This window comes from Paroedura picta, chromosome 6 (assembly GCF_049243985.1).
Source record: "Paroedura picta isolate Pp20150507F chromosome 6, Ppicta_v3.0, whole genome shotgun sequence".
Lineage (NCBI taxonomy): Eukaryota > Metazoa > Chordata > Lepidosauria > Squamata > Gekkonidae > Paroedura > Paroedura picta.
The window spans coordinates 94,516,757-94,533,442 of record NC_135374.1 but is presented as its reverse complement, the minus strand read 5'-3'; the positions used below and the strand labels follow the sequence as shown (position 1 = coordinate 94,533,442).

The following is a 16,686-nucleotide window of genomic DNA, read 5'->3' as shown; positions in this document are numbered from 1 at the left end:
TATACCCCTTTTCTTGTCACAATATATTAACTATTTTCTATGTCTATTTGTTCTAAGATGCACGCTAGGAACATTTGCCTGGGAGAAAGAACCATTAAATAAAATGGGGCTTTCTTCTGAGTAAACTTGCATAAGATTGCACTGCAAGACTAGATTGTATATATTAAGGATATAAAGGACTTCCTATCCATTATAGAAGAAGAAGAAGTTGTCATGCCAAGGAGTTGCTGAGATAGTGGCAGATTCCTGCCGGTTGTAACCTCATCAGATTCTGAGGAAGAAGCGGCATTTAGAGTTTTGTCAGGATCAGTACCAGAGCTGCAAGAACCACTAGCCTAGTCAAGGAGCCCAGATCAGAACCTGAAGAAGGCATAAGCACTCAGCCTCTGGGTACTGGTGACAGAAGCACCAGCTGAATCTCCACCTTCATCTCCCAGCCCAGAGAACAAAGGTATGGCAAGCAATGCCTCAAGATTGGAGCCCAAGCAGGCTTGACCTCCATGAGTGCTTGAAGAGCCCTATTCTGACTAATTAGGCAGGTGTTTGGGATTAGCTAAGCCACAAGCTTAAAATAAGAATAGAGAAACTTCTTGCTATGCTGGCTAGGTGACTTATTCTTGATCCTGCAATCTCTGTTCCTGCTTCAATTGAATTCTCTGTGCTTCTGACCTTTGTCTAGTGACCAGAGCCCATTAAGCATGCATTAAATAATGCACTTTCAGTGTCCTTTTGCAGCTGGATTTTCCTGTGCAGAACGTGAAAATCCACTTCTACGGTGCAAAATTTAATAAATAATAATAGCAATAATAATGTACATACATGCTATCAAGTTGCAACCAAATTATGGTGACCCAACAAGAAGGACTCAAGGCAACTGAGAAGCAGAGGTGGTTGGACACTCCCTGCCTCCACAGTCTTCCTTGGTGGTCTCCCATCCAAGTGACCCTGCTTAGCTCCTGAGGTCTGACAAGACAGGGCTACACCATAACAGTCCAAATTCCTGTTAGGAAAGTTATGCCTCCTGCTTAAATCCTTCCTGCTATTATGGCAACAGCAGTACTACTTCTTGCTGTAACTCCATCCCACCCCACAGATGACTCAAACCAGAAGGCACAAGCACACCAGTGGACTATTCTTACTAGTTTCCAGCATGAATCCCTGTGGTGCTGTCCGATGAAGTTTGTAGCTAGCATACTGCCAGGATCCTGTCAAATTAAGATTGAGTCCAGTTTCGGCACAAATAGGATCATGCAGGGAAGGAAGGATGAATATTCATACCCCAACGTCTAGCCAACTCCACTTCACTTGAGTGAAACAGTATGGAAAGCCAGTGGCCTGCTTCTCATGGAGGAATCAGCCCTGCTAAGGGAAGGCTCCTCCTGTCAGTGGAAGGAGGCTTTTCCAGCAAGGACGAGAAGACACAACAGAGCATTCACAGAAGGTGACCTTGTGCAAGGCCCAGTGCAAGGCCCGGGGAGCAAAGCACACCGTGCAAACTGGAGATGGAAGGGAGGTGAAAAATGCACACATTGCATGCTAGGGTATATTAGAAAAAGGACAGAAAATACAATGGGCAATATTCAAATGTCATTGTATAGCTCTATAGCAGGGCTAGTCAACCTGTGGTCCTCCAGATGTCCATGGACTACAATTCCCAGCCCATTCTCACCAGCTCTCAGAAGCTAAGCAGGGAAAGCCTTACAAGGGAATGCAACGGCAAACCACCTCTGTTTAATCACTTGCCTTGAAAACCCCTTCCTGGGGTTGCCATGTGACTTGAGGGCACTTCATTCACTCATGTTGTATATCAAAAAAGATATTGAAGAACTTTTTTTAAGTCCAGGGTAGGGCAACCAAAATTATAAAAGAGGCTGGAAAAGCTTTCTTATACGTTTGAGGAGGGGGGTTGTCTTTGTTTTAGATAACATTATGGATTCTCAGTTTAGATTCCCTGCGGAATCTTTATGTTCAGGGGCAGTAAACGTCTGAATACTCGTGCCAGGAGTCAACACTGGAGAAGACCTTGGATTCTGTGCCCTGTTTGTGGGTCCTCAAGGGCAGCTGATTGGCCACTCCCTAGCAGGATAATGGGCTAGACAGATTACTGTTCTGATTCGGCAGGATACATCTCATGTTCTTATATGTGGGAATAAAGAAGAGCTCATCTCTTGGCCCACAGCAATCCTATCAGTAACAAAACAGGAAGAGAAAGCAGAGCCCATACCTCCTATGCTGCACAGCATTCCTCCAGTGTTGCCAGCCAAGCTGAATAACAAGGAGGGGGAGGGAATTTAATGTCTGCCAAACTTTGCTGAACACAGATCCACAACTGGGAAACTATCCAGATCTTTATTGAACAACATCAGGAATGGAGTTCTGAGACTGTCAGATGAATGGGGCTTGCTGGGTCTCCTGAGATCCTCCTACGCCTTTCAAAAGCAGCATTCCCAGATCAGCAGAAGGGCTGTCTCTGTCCATATGTGCCTGGTTCAGACTGTCAGCTACGAAGTAGTGCAGAATCCTTGTTAGAACAAGAGTTGGCAACCCTGCAGTAAAGTAGCTACGTCACGGTGGCTTCTGCTGTAGGCCTGAGTCTAGCCAGCACTACATTGTGTGTGGGGTCCATTCTGGCCTTTCTTTTGGAAGGCTGCCTGGAAAGAGACTAGAGAAGTCCTGGGGATAATCATGAGTCATGTTCAGCAGCTGCAGCAGATGGTATGTGGGCCCAAGCATGCTGTAGGTGGTAATGAGCAACATGCACCAGGAACCTAAATGTTCTTCAATTTCTCATGCCTTCTACCCGCTACCAAGATTCACCTGTTTGTTGCAGGGTTAGCAGCCATGGCCTGGCAATCGACAGGAGATGGTGGAAGCAGTAGGTGGGCTCCAATGCATTGCCACCACTTCTGGAGTGACCTGCATATGACATCATCAAGCCACGAATGATGGTCTAGTATGTGCCCCAAACTAGAGTTTTGGATGAATGCTGGAATGTCACCGAGTGCATTGAGATCCCATGAAATCCAGGTTGCACCAGAAGCAACATCCTCGTGCTAGGGAAGATGGCACACACACCCCTCCCCGATTTCATTAGAAACAATGCAAAGAAGTGAGCAAGCTGTGGGGCTCACCAGAACTCTCCATCAAATAGCATGAGAAGCAAGAAGACAAAAAAACAGAGGGAGGGGGATGAGACATTGCAAGGCATGCTGGAAAACACCAACTTATAAAATGGAATGAAGGAGGCACACAAATGTAAAGAGCTTGTGTTGTACAGCAGTGTGCTGGGACATGTAGCCATAGCTGCACTCCCTCTGAGAATACCCTACCAGCAGTTATTTGGATCTGCTACTGGTGCTAATTGGATCACATGAGGCTCTTGTAAAATAGGAAAAAATGGCCCACTAGTAGTCTTTAATTAGCAAAATGTGAGGTTCGTTTTAGGCGGTGCATTAGGCATGCCATATTGGATGCTATTACCTGTGTGATGGGACTTCGTTTTTGCATGACAAGGAGAAGGGCCATGCATCCTCCAGTCACTAGGCTCAAATTTCTGCTGAGATGCATATTTGCAAAAGTAGCACAGATGTAGCCACATTCTCTATTAGCCCTAGCAACAATCCAAAATCTATTTTGTGACATCTAATATTAACAAAAGGTATCACACAGCCATTGCATTTAGATTTTGTTTTTGGACCAGAGCAACTCTCTCCAGAAGCCCTTGACTGAGATGTGGCAAAGTATGTGCTTGGCCTGGCCTAGCTATGCACAGTGAAGGAGGCACCTGGCGCTGGTCAGCCCACTAGTGGACAGACTGCTGAACCTTGGCTCATCCCTTGCAGCACCCAGCTGCATAGCTTGGCTGGTCACCACCTGTTCGGGGCCTTGTTTATCACCTGCTGTTTACCCTCTGTTTATGACTTGGCTCTTTGAGATTGTTAGGCAACTACAGTAGAGTCGGGATACCATCCTCCAAGTGGGCCCCAGGGATCCTTGGAATTAAATTTATCTCCAGAATACAGAGATAAGTTCCCCCTGGAGAAAATGGATGCTTTGGAGGGCAGTCTTAACAGCATGGTACTCCACTGAGGTCCCTGTTTTCCCCAGGTTCCACAAGTCTTAAGGAGTTTCCAAACCTGGAGCTAGCAGCTCTGTCACTCCACCCTTCTCAGGTAGCCAAGGGAACCTAGCAACTCTACACTAAAGTAACATTGGGCTGGCATCTAGGGTTGCCAGGTCCCTTCTAGCAACCAGTAGATGATGGGGGAGACTTATAAGAGAAAGCCCTAGGCCTTGTTGATGGTGTTGCACTGGAAGTGATGTCATCATGCCTGCAACGTCTGGGCAGCACTCTGATATTTGGGCAAAAACTCCATGGTAAAACTGGCCTCTTCCATAGAGTTTTTGCCCAAATACCAGAATATCACCAAGATGCTGCTGGCGTGAAGACATCACTTCTGATGCGACACCATCAATGAGGCATTCTAAATGTTGCCAGATGTGTGAGACACCTGGTCGTCAGTGAAGCATAATCATCCATAACTGAGTCATATGGAGCCTCTTGAAAAAAACCCAACTGTCAAATTGTCTTTGAGAATTACATACATGCACATATGCATATATTAGTAAATTAAGTTTGTATTCTATGAGTATAGATTAGTCTCCCTGGCTGTTATTGAAAGGGCTGCCTCCTCCAAAATCAAGACACAAAGCCCAGACACTGGGCCATTTCGCACGGGGATCTTTGTTGCAAATTGTTTGCGGAATGAAAAATCGCCATTTAAAATAGTGGAATTCGTCGTTTTGCACACCTGGCTTTGTAGTGGAATCAGTTGCGTTTTTTAGCGTTTCCCACAGGCTTCCGGTCTCGGCAGAAATCGCTAGAAAGGAAGCGCTATTGCCAAGCTCGTCCCGCCCCTGGCCGTCAAGCAGCCAATGGGCAGCCGTTAGCATGCTCCCAAACAGCCGCTTTCCCTTTAAGGAAGGTTTTTTAAAAAAAAAAACAGACCCATAGCAACGAATCTGTGTAGATTCGTTGCTACGGAGAGACCCATCCAGCTGCCTATTGTGAGCTATCGTTTGATTGTATGATCGTTTGCACGCTGCCCCGAGTGATAAAAAAAAATTCCCCCCCCCCCTTCTCACGGGCTCGATTTTCGGCTGAATTTATGTGTAAAAAATAAAGGGACTTTATTTCAGCAAACGGGCTTTTAAGTGGTTTGTGCTTAGTGACTAAAGGTGAAGGACTGAAGCCAGGGAAGCCTCTAAACAGAAAGAGGCTCGCCGGTGCGTTTATCCCCGCTCGCTCCGAGAAAAAAAAATGGCGATCGCTTCGCCGGAAGTTTGGAGGAGAGATCCAGGGGGAGGGACTTTGAAGAACCAGCTACAATGGTAACGCACAGGTCTTTAGCGCTAGTGTTGCAGATTGGTTGCAGGAGTGTATCGCTATCCGGAGGGTGAATCCAGTTTTCTGGATTCCCCTGAAAGCGCCACAACGAAGCGCTTATTGCTGATCGGTTTCAGGATTGTTGCAGATTGTTGACGACGTCGTGCGTTATGGCAAATTAGTAGCGTTTTCAATCGGCAACCATTGTGCTATTTTTAAGCCGTGGGAAATGCCCCACTGTTTTCCATCTTGCATAGAGTTTAGCTTAATCTGATATAAAAACTACCCTCTGTGATACTGTAAGTTATGCCATCCCTTTTGTCAATTAGATGTAATAATGGCTGCCTTCTAAATGGTTCTAGTAATCATAGTCTCTTGAATGACACCTATACCAAATCTCAGCTTTCTGAATAGTCTGGAAGTATCGTAACTATTTGGGATGTACAATTCTTTACCTCATTTTTAGGAAATACATTAAAAAATATTTCTTTCCATTAAGTGTTAGCTTTGCACAATGACAACAGGAGGTGCCAATGACTATACAGAAGACCTATAAGTTACAAGCTCTTAGAAATACAGCCATACTGCTGCCTGTGGCCACTAACTTAGAATATCTAAGACTGTTTCTGCACTAGTGATATTGATCAGATTAGCATTTTTAATGGATTGACTTTTTTATCCGCTTCCACCCTGACATCTGCTTCTTCGAGTGCAGACCTGAATTGCCCCCTCACAGGAAAGTAGACAGTGGGACTTTGGGGGGAACTCGGTGAACCACTTTTATTAGGCAACAACTTGGCCTTGCAGACAACAACAGGGACTGCAGACAGACCTCCTTTTAGGGTTGCCAGCTTCAAAGTGGCACCAAACCATGAGCTAGCACTCTCTCGGCCCCACCTCCCTCACAAGGATTCTGTTATGGGGAGAGGAAGAGAAGGTGATTGTAAACTGCTTTGAGACACCTGAGCCTGATAGGTGACTGTGGACGACTCCCAGTACTCTCAGAGCTCTTTCAGCCCCACCTCGCTCACAAGCTGTCTATTGTGGGGAGAGGTGTTTGTGGGGAAAAGGTGTTTGTAAACCACTTTGAGACTCCTTTGGGTAGTAAACAGCAGGGTTTTCTCTTCTTCTAAGGGGCAACCATGAAAGAATCATATGGGCATATAACATATCAACAGTAAAAAAAAAATGGAGACAGAAGGAGCAGGGTAGATACCTGTGTACTGTGACTACCCCATGTGTATTAGGGCAAGGGGACATTTAGGTGTCTGTGGCTTAATTGATACAAGAAGGGAAATAAGGCTGAACGCAGAACAGGAAAGAATTGGCTGCCATGTAATCTCCCCCTAAGAAGAGTCTCCAGTCTGATTTTCCCTTCACATATCTGAAGACATGGCTCATGAAAGTCCATCTGTAACCACTATGCCACAATTCCCAAAGTTAGTCCCAAGGTTAGTCCTCTCCCACACACACAAAAAACATTCCAAACCATAGCTTCTTGATACCCATATCTCCACTCCCACACTCTCATTTGTCACCATGCCACCACAACCCTCCCCCCGCCACAACCCACCCATTCAACCCATGCCCTTACAGACTGGACAACCCCTCCCCTTCCTCTTCCCACTGCCAAGCTCTAGTGCCCATTGTTTGAAAACCTACAAAGTCTCCTGAGTGCCCATCCATGCCACAACCCTCTGCAATCACACACCTTCATGCCCAGCCACGCAACCACAACCCAAACAACACACCCATGCATCCACATGTCCTTCCAGAATCAGCAACTCCTGACTTACTTTTGCCACTAGCGCCCGTTGTATTCCTGGATACAACGGGCTTTGCCCCTAGTTTTATTATATTGCTGGTTGTCCTCTCTGACATTTATTATTATTATTATTATTATTATTATTATTATTATTATTATTATTATTATTATTATTATTATTATTATTATTCAATTTATATTGGGTAACAGCAGTCTTAAGACCCATTAAAAACTCCCATTAAAAGACTCTAAAATCACACAACATGGTGGGCAAAAAAGAACCCACTCTCACCTCTACACTCAAAGGTGATGAGAATGGAGCACAATTGATGGAAGAGAGGATATGTTGCAATGAAGAATTTATACAGCTAGTGCTCCATAGTGCTTGGAACATAAAACTAGGATCTCTGAGAGATCAGGGTTCAGATCCCCAACTAAGGATGACGCTTACTGTGTGACCTTGGACCTATGGCTAGCTCAGTTTGGAGGTCACAAAGGAGAAAATGGGAGGCACCATTTTAGCTGCTTTCTTATTGGTACTCAGTATCAGTTTCCTGTTGCTGACCTTGTTGGTCTATGAAACTAGAATTTATCTTGCAAAAGGCCCTTCAAATACTGCTTCCTTTGCACCTACTCCTTTCCATGCTGCCTACTGAGAGAGGTGGTTGATATCTTAGTATGCTTTTTATTAAACTAATTCCTATGACTTCTTTCAAAGAATCCTGGGAATTGAAGTATTGTCAGAGCTGCAGCTTATAGGATTCCCAGGGAAGTGTGAATGTTCGGCTTATGCATCTCTGAATTGTTGATAGCCCTTAAGTGGGAGACATCCTCTTTCTCTAGATTCCCTTCTGATAAATTAGCTTGATTTTAAAAGTGCTCTTCTCACTGCCTCACAAAACATTCACAATAGTTGTGAAACTTCAACTATTTGCGGGAAGGTCTTTTTAGGCCTGCCATTATGTGGCCACTCTCATGGCTAAGTCAATAAGGATTGAATTTTAATAATGCTTTGACTTATTTCTGTTGGGCTTTAATGGTTATTTTACAAAATTCTTGAACTTACATTTGTTATTACTTGCTAAGAGTACTGAGGGCGGCGTGGGCTAAAACTTAAAATGAATATGCGAACTGCTTTATTTAAAAGCTAACTTTTTCTGGCATATGATATCGCTCAGGCCTCTTAGTAACTGGACTAATTTTGGCTTTAACTTTCTCTATAATTAGATTGCCTGCTTACACAAATATAAAGTGCTGAAACCGATTCAACTCCACTATTTTATTCTCCCAAGACAAAAGGGAACTACATCTGTTTGGCTCTGAATGGACCTCTTGGCATTTCCAACCGCAGTGAAAAGGAGTGGGAAAGGACTTCCGCCTCTCAAGGTGAGTCCAAAACACGGGCAGAGCAGGCCTTCTTAATAAAATGCACGTGGGTGTGTATGTGAACGTCCAAGGGAAGGGACCCCACTAAGCTCACTGGGGAAATCAGCTGCCACAGAACCCACTCCTTCCATTTCTGCACTGGGAACTTCACTGCCCTGGCTCCCGTGTGGGAGCACAAATCCAGGGCGGACGAGGTGCACTGGGCCAAATGCTCCCCCGCGCAGAAGCAGGAAGAGGCAGGGCAACATGCCCCCAGCTCAAACTCCAGCCTGCATGCCAGTGTGAAGCCTCTGGTGCAGAAATGGTCTACAGAAAGGAATTTCGACTCAGAGACAGCACGGTCTTCCCTTATTTCCAGTCCCATTTCCCATCTTTTCCCAGTAATCAGGGGACAATGAACTTGGTCTTTCAGCCCCTAAAAATCATTGGCAAAGTGGAGAGGGGCAGCTCCTTGCATCAGCTGGAAGAAACAAACTGCAGCTGCATTCCTTGGTCAGTTCCATTAACCCTGCCCACCTGAGCTCAGCACTATTGCCAGCTGGATTGATTCCCCCCATGAGCTAGGAAGTGGGCATGAATTGCTCCTTACCTTGCAGAAAGTCACAGAGTTGAACGTCACCCTGCCAGAAAGGTCTCTAGCATTGATGAAGATCTCTCCTGACCTCCTACTATGTCGGCATGCAACGGAGACACTTTAGACATTTATATTACGAGGGGAAGAAAACTGGAGAGGGCTTTGCGATTCTGGGTGCAAAAACGACTCGTCAAATGGGAGCGAGGACAGCCAGAGCTGGCAAAGGATGGCGTGAAGGGAATTTGCTTTCACTGTTGGCTGTCATTAATATTCTGGAGACAGTGCCATGCTGATAACTCAGAAACAAAACATCTGTTCCAGAAAGAATAGTTGAAAAAAAGGGAACAATAGATCTGGAACTGGAGCTGGGTAATTGGAGCACCCAAAGACCAAGCTGCTTCCCCCTTTGGCAGCCAAGGGTGGCTGTTTGGCTGGCTGCAAAGGCAGCTGTGTTGGCACCACTCAGAAAGCTTTGGGGCCAGGTCTGTGTAGATGTATGTGCGTTTCTGTGTCGCTTACCTCAGCTTAAACGTTCTTTCTGAGCCATGTTGATCTCTTCTTGTTTTACCCCGTTGGCTATTCTTTGATTCTAGAAGCAGATTAGATTCTCATAGGCTTCATGTTGGCTTAACTCTACCCTGGGAAGGCTTTGTGAACCCTTTTGTGGTTAAAATCCTAAACTCCGGGGTGTTTTTAAAAGGTATTTTAGGATAAAACACTTTGTCACACAGGTTAAAAGAGAGAAAGGCAGGGGGGGGAGGAAAGAGCTTGGTTGCTCTCAATGACGCACAGCTAAATCCAATTCTTGTTTACTTGGAAGATTGCCGTACTGCATTCAGCATGGCTTAGTTTTGGGTGCAAGCCCCATTAAACCCAGTTAGAGTTACTTCCAAGAAAAGGATCAGGCTGCACAGCTGGGTACGAATGGTTACATCTCTGGAGACACAGAGATGACTTCCCTTTTACTGTGCTAATGCAACCAGCCCTCAGCAAATGACCGAGGGCAAAATCCATGGTAGTCGAATTTATTGTGTATGGCCATGGGCCATGGCAATATAAAATACGAGCAGTATAAAATAACTGCAAAATACAAAAATACAAAATTCAGATTAAAACAAAGATACCAGAGATATAAAGCCTGATATATCACTGGCAGGCAAAATCACGAAACTTCAGCTCGCTTACTTTGTCCATATCACACGATCCAACACAATTCTGCTAGGATTGGTCAGTGGGAAAAGGAGGCCCTTCCAACAAAGGACATGGTGGTTAGATACAATCAAAATGGACACCAGCCAGAAGAAGAAGAAGAGTTGGTTCTTATATGCCGCTTTTCCCTACCCGAAGGAGGCTCAAAGCGGCTTACAGTCGCCTTCCCATTCCTCTTCCCACAACAGACACCCTGTGGGGTGGGTGAGGCTGAGAGAGCCCTGATATCACTGCTCGGTCAGAACAGCTTTATCAGTGCTGTGGTGAGCCCAAGGTCACCCAGCTGGTTGCATGTGGGGGAGTGCAGAATCAAACCCGGCATGCCAGATTAGAAGTCCGCACTCCTAACCACTACACCAAACTGGCTCTCCAGTTTGTAGAACACTACAAGACTGAAAGAAGTGGTGCAAGATCGAAAACTGTGGCAACAGTTGAGCTTTAGGGTCACCAAGAGTAAGACTCGGCTGAATGGCTAACATTGTCATCAAAATAGTGTAGGTGAATCCAACAAGAAACCCATGGTTTAATGAACCTGATATACTTGCTGTATATTCCCAAATTCATTGTGATTCTTGAGAGTTCAATGAATGAGATGGCAAGCATTTTTTTCTCTCTTTTTAAAAGCATGGAGCCCCAGTTTAGATCAGGACTATGGTTATATGTGTTTGGGGTAGGGATATGGGGGGGAGGGGTTGGGGAGTCAGCCTTCCCCTGCACTTTCATACGGTCAGCCACACCTTTGAAAGGATGGGTTCAATCAGCATAGACTATTAAGATCATTTGAAGCCAAACCATTTAAGACTTTGAAAATTAAAACCAGCTCTTTGAATCTGGCCAGAAACAAACTGGAAGTCAGAGTAGTAAATATTATGTATTTATTCATTCGTTTGCTTAAATATTTGTCCTCTGCTTGTCTCCTTGAAAGGACCCCAAGTGGCCTGCAGCAAAATATAAACACAAAATATTGAGCAAAACAACAGACTGTGGCCTTGACCAGTCTTGGAATCAGTGGCAAGCTCATTCAGGTACGGGTAACAGGCTAAGTGCGAAAAGCCATTCTGCTCTTGCCTTTTGGCCATTCTGCTCTTAGCCCTTTTGTTCTTGTCCTCTGGCCATGCCAAATGCATAGTCAGACCTCCAGCCAGGGGAAAACTTTATGCAACAGGATGGCGAAAGCAAACGCTTGGTCAAGTTGAATCAGGTGGGTAGTCATGTTGGTCCGAAGCAACTTCGAGTCCAGTGGCACCTTTGAGATCAACAAGTTTAATCCTGGGCATAAGCTTTTGTGTGCATGCAGATGGCAAAGATGTTCTTCCCCATCTTTCCCTCCGTGATCTGGTGGTGATGCTGTTTTTTTTTTTATGTTTGTTGCATCAGATCCCTATTAATAGCCTCACACTCTGTGCTGCCTGAAGTTTCTAAACCGACGTGAGAACCACTACTGTCATCCAACTTGGATGTTACCAAAGTCTGTTTGACAGGTTAGTAGCCAGATCCCTTCTTACTTTGAGGGATAGTCTATAATCAGCAACCCAGAGACGCCTTTCAATAATATTGCCTTGACATGGCAATTACGCTGAGCACCAAATGTGGACTCTGGAATAAAACGTCAGCTAATTCTGAAACTGACCAAATTGCAAAGCTCATTTGTAAACAGAATTGAAAGTGCAAGCCCCAGTGAGATGTCACACCTCCAGAAGATTCCCAGACTCCTTAGATTAGATCATGGTGGGACCAAAGGGGCTGATGAACTGCTACCTTTTCTTCTCACCTACAAGCAGGGATGCCTATCCTTGGGATAATAGGACCTCGAGGAAGGTGCTACTAATCCCATCAATTCCCAATTTCTCTCCTATCACATCTGAAAAACTTGATTAGCAACCATGAAAAGCATACTTCACCCTGGCAATTTCCTGTCCTGTAATCCCAGGGTCAACAAGATGGATTTACATTTCTGGTTCTACCCTGGTAGAGCAATCACAGTTATTGTTGGATGCCTGGTAAATGTCTGAAGTTTCACCGCAGGCTTTGTCCTTCCTCTGGTCAAACCTATCTCCTGCCTTCTAGTTTCTATGTCAGGCACATTATTCCAGGGGCAAGCACATCAGCTGCAGCTGGAACTTACAATTTGCCTTTAAAGGAAGACCACCTAGGACCCATGCATGTGTGTATTCTTGGGGATTCTCTGCGTACTACCACTACTACCAAAAAAGACATTCCTGCCCCCGGGAGAGGGGACGGGAGTGAGGACGGTGCAAGGCAGCCACCTTTCGCGCATTTTAGCCTCCATAACTTCCATAACTCTGGAACATAGAGACAGAGTTCAACGAGATCTGAACACAACGGAAAAATGGGCAAATGAGAACAAGATGCAATTTAATAAAGATAAGTGTAAAGTTCTGCATCTGGGTCAGAAAAATGAAAAGCATGCCTACTGGATGGGGGATACGCTTCTAGGTAACACTGTGTGTGAATGAGACCTTGGGGTACTTGTGGATTGTAAGCTAAACATGAGCAGGCAGTGTGATGCAGCGGTAAAAAAGGCAAATGCCATTTTGGGCTGTATCAACGGGCATCACATCAAAATCACAAGATGTCATAGTCCCATTGTATACAGCACTGGTCAGACCACACCTGGAGTACTGTGTGCAGTTCTGGAGGCCTCACTTCAAGAAGGACGTAGATAAAATTAAAAGGGTACAGAGGAGAGCGACGAGGATGATCTGGGGCCAAGGGGCCAAGCCCTATGAAGATAGGTTGAGGGACTTGAGAACGTTCAGCCTGGAGAAAAGGAGGTTGAGAGGGGACATGATAGCCCTCTTTAAGTATTTGAAAGGTTGTCATTTGGAGGAGGGCAGGATGCTGCTTCCGTTGGCTGCAGAGGAGAGGACGCGCAGTAATGGGTTTAAACTACAAGTACAACGGTATAGGCTAGATATCAGAAAAAAATTTTCACAGTCAGAGTAGTTCAGCAGTGGAATAGGCTGCCTAAGGAGGTGGTGAGCTCCCCCTCACTGGCAGTCTTCAAGCAAAGGCTGGATACACACTTTTCTTGGATGCTTTAGGATGCTTAGGGCTGATCCTGCGTTGAGCAGGGGGTTGGACTAGATGGCCTGTATGGCCCCTTCCAACTCTATGATTCTATGATTCTATGATTCCGTCCGCTGGTTGCCTGCTGGTTGCTTTCCATTAGGTAGTGCTACATAGACTGGTGACTCCACTTTTTTGGATACACCGACTAGCATTTTAAAATGGAAGATGTAGCCGGCCGTTTACTCTCCAGACACTGCATGTTGGTGATGTCATATGGAGGGGCTGGAATATAACAACAATGAAAGGTAAGTATTTCACTATTTTTAACAGGTGTGAAAATCCCCCGAGAAACCTTCTGCTTCAGTGATCAACAGGCAAAAGAAGCCTTCCCCTGGTTCAAGGGGGTTAAAATCACCTTCTGTTTCCTACCCAGGACATTCCGGGAAGAAATCCCCCTCTTCCTCCCCAGTACCCGCTTCTAGAAGGGAAAGAGACTGGGAGAATTCCTTTGTTTCCTGGCTAGATCAATTAGTATTGAAGGAAGGTGAGTCAGTAGCCCAAAATCACCCCTCCCCTCTCTCCAAAACTCAGAGAAAAAAACCTGCATCATTTTGAAATTTTCCCCCAAAAGAGGGAGGGTTTCATCACAATGTCTAATGTGGGTAACTACAGTGCCCTCCAATAAGTTTTTCCACAAATGATAGTGCATAGTTTGAACCAACCTTAGTTAGCGATCCTAAGGGTGTAATATTGTTTAGGGTCATACTCCTAGCCACCGCTGTAACTTGTTCATGGGACAGTGCAGTAGGCAGCTAGTTCTGTCTAGATAGAAAGGGCTGGCTCAGTTGTGTACAGTTGTGGATGGTAGTAAATGTAATATTTGCTGCACAACAGAAGAGAAGAAGAAAAATAAGATATTTAATACTGCAAATATCTTCTGCTTTAGGTTTCTACCCATTACATGTTCTGTCTGAGTTCTGTCTTACCATTATTAAGTTCCTAATATTAGTCAGAGGTTAGATCCAACCAGCTTTCCCAGTGGTGAAAATAGGTGGAGGAGACTCCTATAACTACCCAAAATTCTGGGTATCCTAGGACCTCCCTGGACCAAAGTCATGTGGTTGAGGGGAGAATTTAGTGATCTGAATTGCAGTGTGTATGTCAATTGTTTTCCTTTGGTGCTTACATATACCTTGTAAGTGTGAAATCACACCTTTTAATCGCTATCAGAAGTTTTCTGTATGGTCACTAGCAATATTTTATTTAAAAAATCTTCTAAAGAGTATTTTAATTGGCTAATATTAATAAAAATGGGGCTTAATTACATTAAAACAACACAATCACAGTTAGCATTATTTGTCATGCCGAGCCATCTGTGTGATTTAAAGCATAAACTAAATCTTTAAAAATGAAACTTGGCTGCTCCTCTATGCCATCTACTGCACAAATCTCTTGAAGGCATTGCATTTTTTATATAACTTGAACTGAACATGACCTGGTGGTGCCAATCCATATAGACCCTTCAGTTCTGTCATTTAATGGCCTTTGTTTTGGTTTTTAATTTCTTTTAAAATCTAGGTGTCTGAGGCAGGGTTCCTCTTTCATACAAATCTTGTGTTAACCTTTGCTCTTCTGTGCTTTTAAATCACATTCTCAAGGGATTAAGCTGTTATGACAGAGAAGGAATGTTTAAATATTATGCTGAGCCACTAAAATTTTGTCAGATTAGAAACTCTGCATTTGATAATCTCAAGATCAAAGACGCTGTCCAAGAAAGCGTTAGGTTTGCTATAATATTTTCCCAACCTTTGCTGAACCCAAATTGTTTTGGATTATCACACGTTGGGTTCACTGACTAAACCTAGCCAAATGTGGGGAGAAAATTTCCTGTCGAATATTTTAAATATTTCACACGTATAGGGCACAGGTGGTAAACCACGGCAATTAGTTTTCAGGAGAGAAGAGGCTGCCCCTCGCTCACTTTTAACTTCAGTCTGAGAGATGCTTTTTGAGATCACTCTGGCAGGGGTTGGGATAAAAGCCCATTGGAACAACCCATTTATCTTCCATTAAGAATGCTGCTTCCTTTGTTTAACCTGATGACCCAAGCGCTCCTGTAAAAACTCTGCTTTATAGAATTTTTACATCTCGCTGGATTAAGTATCAATTCACCATCACAGGAAAGAAAGAAATCAATTTTCTCAAAATGATTTGTCAGAACAAAACAGTTTTTGTCTTTATCCATCTCTAAATCTAGCAATCCTCTTTCTCCAAACAGTCTTGAAATGGTGATCAATCAGAGTTCAAACAGTCCAACCATCTCTCTGAATCTCTATATTATGCTATTCTAGTAGATTCAAAAGAGCAAAGCATAATACTCAGACTGGAAGAAAGTTGTTGCGGTGTAAGTGGAAATTTTAAACAAGCAAGGAGGACTTTCAGCATTGTTATTTCGCCTATAACCCAAGGACTGAGCTTGAGGATCTGTATCCTGATGTTTCAACACCATCTTCCCCTAAACCCGGACACCAACATCCATTGAGAATAAAAACATCTTGTGCGACTTTTGAAAGATGTGCAAGTTCTGGCTTTGACAAAGGGAAGAGAGACTTCATTTTGGGTGGAATTGTTTTTAAAAGCACCTTCCTAGTGAGTCTTAGAAGGCCTCAGTAGAACTTGCACACTTTATCCATACTATCCAAAAAAGCACTTCCTGGAGTACAATCGACGCTGTGTCCACTTGGCTGTTTTACTACATCTTGGCTTTGAAGTTACAGCGCCACATTTTAGCGGCCGCATGGCATCAACCTCTAATTGTCGGCTTCGCAGGGCTCCCCTGCTTTGTTGTGATTTCCCTAAACCTGCTTAGCTGCTCCCTTTTTGAAAGAGCCACAATCTGAGCCTGCTTGTAGGTCATCTGCATGGCAAAGTGCACTTGTTTAAACGTCCCCCTTACAATTTAGCCCTCCTGTACCACCAGAGGGCTTATTTTTTTTTAAATCAATAATTGCTCTAATGATCTAGGGCCACAACATCATAATGATTTGTTGACAGGAACCACTTTTTGAATTCTCATATTCGTTTTTCATGCAAATCTGTTTAAAAAGATTTGTGAGTCAAGGGCAAAGTTTGCAGGCAGTTTTGTTATCTGTAAAGGAATGGGAAGGGCAGGCCTGGGGCAGGAACTGACTGCTTAACTGTTGACCCAAGTGCTTGTTCATTCCCAGCAGCAATGAAAGTAGCATGGAGAATCGGTGTCCTATGAATGCATCCCTGGACAGAGCTGCAATACAGGCACGGAGACCATGTCATGTACAGAAAGATCCCAAATGC

General features: G+C 44.3%; 1 long non-coding RNA gene across 1 annotated transcript; it reads left to right on the top strand.

Moving 5' to 3' along the window:
• The first annotated feature begins 11,739 nt into the window (after positions 1-11,739).
• On the top strand, positions 11,740-15,655 carry LOC143840733 (uncharacterized). Its single transcript, XR_013232356.1, has 3 exons — positions 11,740-11,801; positions 13,787-13,897; positions 15,632-15,655. It is a non-coding gene; the product is annotated as an uncharacterized LOC143840733 (long non-coding RNA).
• The last annotated feature ends 1,031 nt before the right edge of the window (positions 15,656-16,686 follow it).